Source organism: Ylistrum balloti, unplaced genomic scaffold, assembly GCF_031769215.1.
Source record: "Ylistrum balloti isolate Yb309-2 unplaced genomic scaffold, AGI_CSIRO_Ybal_v1 Utg370032, whole genome shotgun sequence".
In the NCBI taxonomy this organism is placed as follows: domain Eukaryota; kingdom Metazoa; phylum Mollusca; class Bivalvia; order Pectinida; family Pectinidae; genus Ylistrum; species Ylistrum balloti.
The window spans coordinates 388096-393282 of NW_026782094.1; positions in this window are offsets into that span (position 1 = coordinate 388096).

A 5187-nucleotide genomic window follows, 5' to 3' on the forward strand; every position below is an offset into this window, starting at 1 on the left:
TTCATGTTTCAATATAATAAGTAACGACACAAAAACATCATTAATGTTACATATCAAATATCCTAGCTATATATTTTCTAACTTTCGTTTTTGTCCAAAGTAAACATCATTTCCATTTCGGGGATATATTCTTGCGGTTTCAAACATCAGATAAATTTGGAACAAGAACATGTGCGATATTTCATCATATTAAACACATCAGTATGCAATCTATATCAATGTAAATATAAAAACAATGCCTTTTTTTTATTTTAAACCTATCATTTTGACCATGTATAGCTCATAGTTGTATATGTTTCCTCAACATACCAAGGGATTTGACATAAAACAGATTCGTGTATGTTATAGTGGGGTGACATGTAAACAGACACTTCATTCTTACAAATGACAATCCATGACAAGCCGTAAAAGTTCCTGATTTCAACTGAAAATTTATGTCCATGTATGATTTATGCTTTTGGATAATTATCATAGATCAATAACTACATATATAAAGCCATGTATGCACTGTGTAACCATGACGACAGACTGTATGGGAGACATCGCCAATATTTATCTGGTATCTGACAATCAGCTTTTAAAATATTGACGAGACAATGTGTGGTGACGCGCAAACTCGCACAACCCGCATGTTAAAACGGTTTCTGTTTACCCTGTTTCAGCAGTTGTTTTCGTGACGTCACCGTCTGCACGATATATGTCCTTTTTCCATTATCTGATTCGCCTGCAGGATGTTGAATTAAACCTGTCTAACGAACCACCTGTCTATAACAGTCACCTGCTGGATGTTGAATTAAACCTGTCTAACGAATCACCTGTCTATAACAGTCACCTGCTGGATGTTGAATTAAACCTGTCTAACGAACCACCTGTCTATAACAGTCACCTACTGGATGTTGAGTCAAACCTGTCTAACAAACACCTGTCTATAACAGTCACCTACTGGATGTTGAGTCAAACTTTTCTAGCGAACCACATGTCTATAACAGTCACCTACTGGTTATTGAATTAAACCTGTCTAACGAACCACCTGTCTATAACAGTCACCTGCTGGATGTTGAATCAAATCTTTCTAACAAACACCTGTCTATAACAGTCACCTGTTGGATGATGAATAAAACCTTTCTAACAAACACCTGTCTATAACAGTCACCTGCTCGATGTTGCATAAAATCAAATCTTTACTGGTTATTGAATTAAACAAACACCTGTCTATAACAGTCACCTGTTGGATGATGAATAAAACCTTTCTAACAAACACCTGTCTATAACAGTCACCTGCTCGATGTTGCATAAAACCTTTCTAACGAACCACATGTCTATAACAGTCACCTACTGGTTATTGAATTAAACCTTTCTAACGAACCACCTGTCTATAACAGTCACCTGCTGGATGCTGAATCAAATCTTTCTAACAAACACCTGTCTATAACAGTCACCTGCTCGATGTTGCATAAAACCTTTCTAACGAACCACCTGTCTATAACAGTCACTGGATGGATGTTGAATCAAATCTTACTAACGAACCACCTGTCTATAACAGTCACCAGCTGGATGTTGAATCAAATCTTTCTAACGAACCACATGTCTATAACAGTCACCTACTGGTTATTGAATTAAACCTTTCTAACGAACCACCTGTCTATAACAGTCACCTGTTGGATGTTGAATCAAATCTTTCTAACGAACCACCTGTCTATAACAGTCACCTGTTGGATGTTGAATCAAATCTTTCTAACGAACCACCTGTCTATAACAGTCACCTGTTGGATGTTGAATCAAACCTTTCTAACGAACCACCTGTCTATAACAGTCACCTGTTGGATGATGAATCAAATCTTTCTAACGAACCACCTGTCTATAACAGTCACCTGTTGGATGTTGAATCAAATCTTTCTAACGAACCACCTGTCTATAACTGTCACTTTCTGGATGATGAATCAAACCTTTCTAATGAGGTCGCATTTGGTGTAGTTTAGGGAACTCAATTATTTCGAATTCGAGAAGGGTGGAACGCTCCGGGTATCCAGACTTCCTACTGGAGGTGAGAGAATGGTATGTAGTGAGAGATGGCGGATTGCTCATGTTACAACTGTTGGGTGTGTCAGTGTATCATTCTGTCTAATATACGTTACCATTAAGACATTTCATGTTAATTTACCATTTAGACAAACCATAAAGATGTCGGAACACGGAAAGTACACATGTATTTTATTGTGGTGGTGCTGTATAAACCTGCTCCCTTTATAACTCTACACGTCAGTTTACGTAAAGTTGGCTTTAAACATGTTTTATTTTCCATTTAGAATGTGGACAGGACCATTAGTTTATGCCAATCCGACCTAACTCTAAACAATATGAACGGTTCAAAATATACAAACACGATTTACATTGTCGTTAATGTCCTAAGCGACGGCGGGGATTTCACCGGATCTACGTCACAGCGAAAAATAATGGAAACATACAAAGATTTCAATACTCGTGCGGCATGCAGTCTGATATATATATACACGTACATATCTAAATAAACTGAACAGGTGCTGGACCGCACCATCAGATGTCTGATAGACTTTACACTAATAGTTATCACAGTTGTAGAAATGACAAGCAACATGTACTACCCGATGAACCGGTGTTACGACACGTCTATTTAAAGTAGACAGGTGAAAGGTCATTTACCGAAGCTTCAGTGATAAAGTTATTTCCCCCTGGTGTCATCTACTTCTATCGAATATAAAAAGTCCTTTATCAATTGTTAATTCATGAGTTCGCGTAGATGGACAATTTCAGTACATGTTCAACGTATGTCGTCTAAACGATGATCGTGCGCGTGTTCTTTATTATACTAAAATCACGTGGTTTAATATGATAAAGTCACGTGGTTGATTGGAACATTGTACACCCTACTTCGTACCTGGTAACTGTGGTTTGACGAAAGACTTTGTTTATGTTGTTTTTTGGGTTTATCGCCCTGTAAACAGCCAGGATTACTTTGAGGTGGGGACATCACACTCGCTTCTGGTAACTAAAACACGACAGAGATAAAATGTCAAAACTTCAGATTCATGGACACGATGGTAGTATCAACCTGGATCAGTAAAACAACAGGCTGGATTGACCAACGGATCGCTTCCGATATTTCTATCCAATGAACAATGTGACGTGTCTGTAGAAAAATCAGGTGGCCAAAATTTCATTTTTTTTTATTTACTTGTTTATAAATTTATTAATTCTATTTTTTTTCGAAATAAATTTAAAAGCTATATAGTAATATGTCGCTTCTTTTACCGCTATGGGAGTCAGACTTTGTGTAATAGGAAATATCTGTTTTCACTTATTATTCTTAAATTTTTCCCGAATAACAGACATTCGGGGTTATTTCAAGCAAAGCTTTTCTCAGTAGATTTCTTCTTTTATTTACATGTACTAGAACTACTCGGATTGGCAGAAAAACGTAATGAAGAATTGTTCAATTTTAGGTGTATAAGCTGGCAAAAATGAAAATTTTCAAAAGTTGTTTCTGAGATTTGATGTGGTAGTTCATACCAAATCTTGTTGGAACCAAAGCAATATTTTTAAAGTTTTTTATGAGAAATATCTTAGCGACGGAAAAGTGTTGAAATTATTGACATTTTAGCCGAACTACAAAGTCAACTACGTAGTATCAGAAAGTAGTCGAAAAGAAAAATATCTGAAAAACGTCATACTAAGATCTTCCATCTAGTTTATACAATTACAGGTAACAAAGTACATAAAAAAAACGTAACAGTTTAAGGCGTTGCGTTTTCATTAATTTTACATTTTAAAATTAATTGTGCCCTATTTCCTGTCAAACTTTACTCAGGATTTGTCCTTTATGTTCACAAAAATAACAGGAAATTTACTATGCTTCACTAAACAATGTTCGTGTTTATAATACAGACATTTGACATTACCGTGTAGTGTATATCTGAAGTATTCCACAAAACTGAGAACTTCAATTGTAATATCAAAACCTGTCACTAAATGGTGTTTTAAAAGGTATTGTTTACTCGTTAAGAATAAAACAATACAAGTTCTACTTTATCAGGACCGAGAAGTTAGAAAAAAAAATATTGTTCACTAATATAGTCTTAAGTCACGCACATATACGAGTTTATAACGTAGGTCATTCAGTACAAACCGCGGTGCAGACTTGTTTTCTCCGGCCTCGCAAATAAAAGAAACATCTAATTTGAACTTGATTATTTATGTCATATCTGTAACAACATTTCCGGATTAATTTCCTTTCATTTAACAGAACTGTTCCGATTAACGAAAATCAGATTATCCGGATTGGTTTAGTGTGACGGTGTGTACAGGTCAATTCGGACTAACTATCCTTGTTAATAGAGCATCATGATAAATGAGGACTTAATATATTTATAGATTATCCGTTTTAAAGAACTCAATATTTCATAGTAGCAACCGAAGTCCAAGACCTTTCACGTAACGCTATAGCAGTTGTTCGGTTTAATGAATTTCTAGTGCTTTCACGTCCGTATTTACAAAATAATGTACGGTTTAACGAGGTTATTTTATATTTGCGTGCCATAGCCAATAACGTGTGTGATGTAAGCAGTTTTAACGAGACACGCCCGGATCATTACTGGTACATTCAGTAGTCCACTTGCCACGTACACATAGCATCAACGAAAACCACTTGTTTTTTCTGTTAACACTTCAGTTGATATCAAACTGTATCTTAACACCATTCCCATACTCGTGTTCTCTGGGATAAATTATCCAAGATTTGTGTGGAAGTTCAGTCTATGCTCATTACTGACGATCAACAGTGCCGAGACGTTCCGAAAATGTAGTATACGTCAAACGAGATATCCATTCGAACATGAAATTACGCCCATGCTGTGGTAGTTAACAATCTATAACGACTATTCAACATTTTCTGCTTTGTCTAGTAATGCGGTATGTTTTAGAGGACACACGTGGTCGCATACATGTAAACATCACACCTACGATGTCATTTACGACTACGTAACGGAAAAACAACAACTTCTCCTTAAACCAAAATGAATCAATTTTAACGGAAACCATATGAGATCAAAGCCGATTGGTAATTGAAAGAAATGAAGAATTGTCGTGAACGACTGGTAATTTAAAATGATTATGCAACTAAGTCACACTTAAAAGAAAACGTATCCCGGGCTG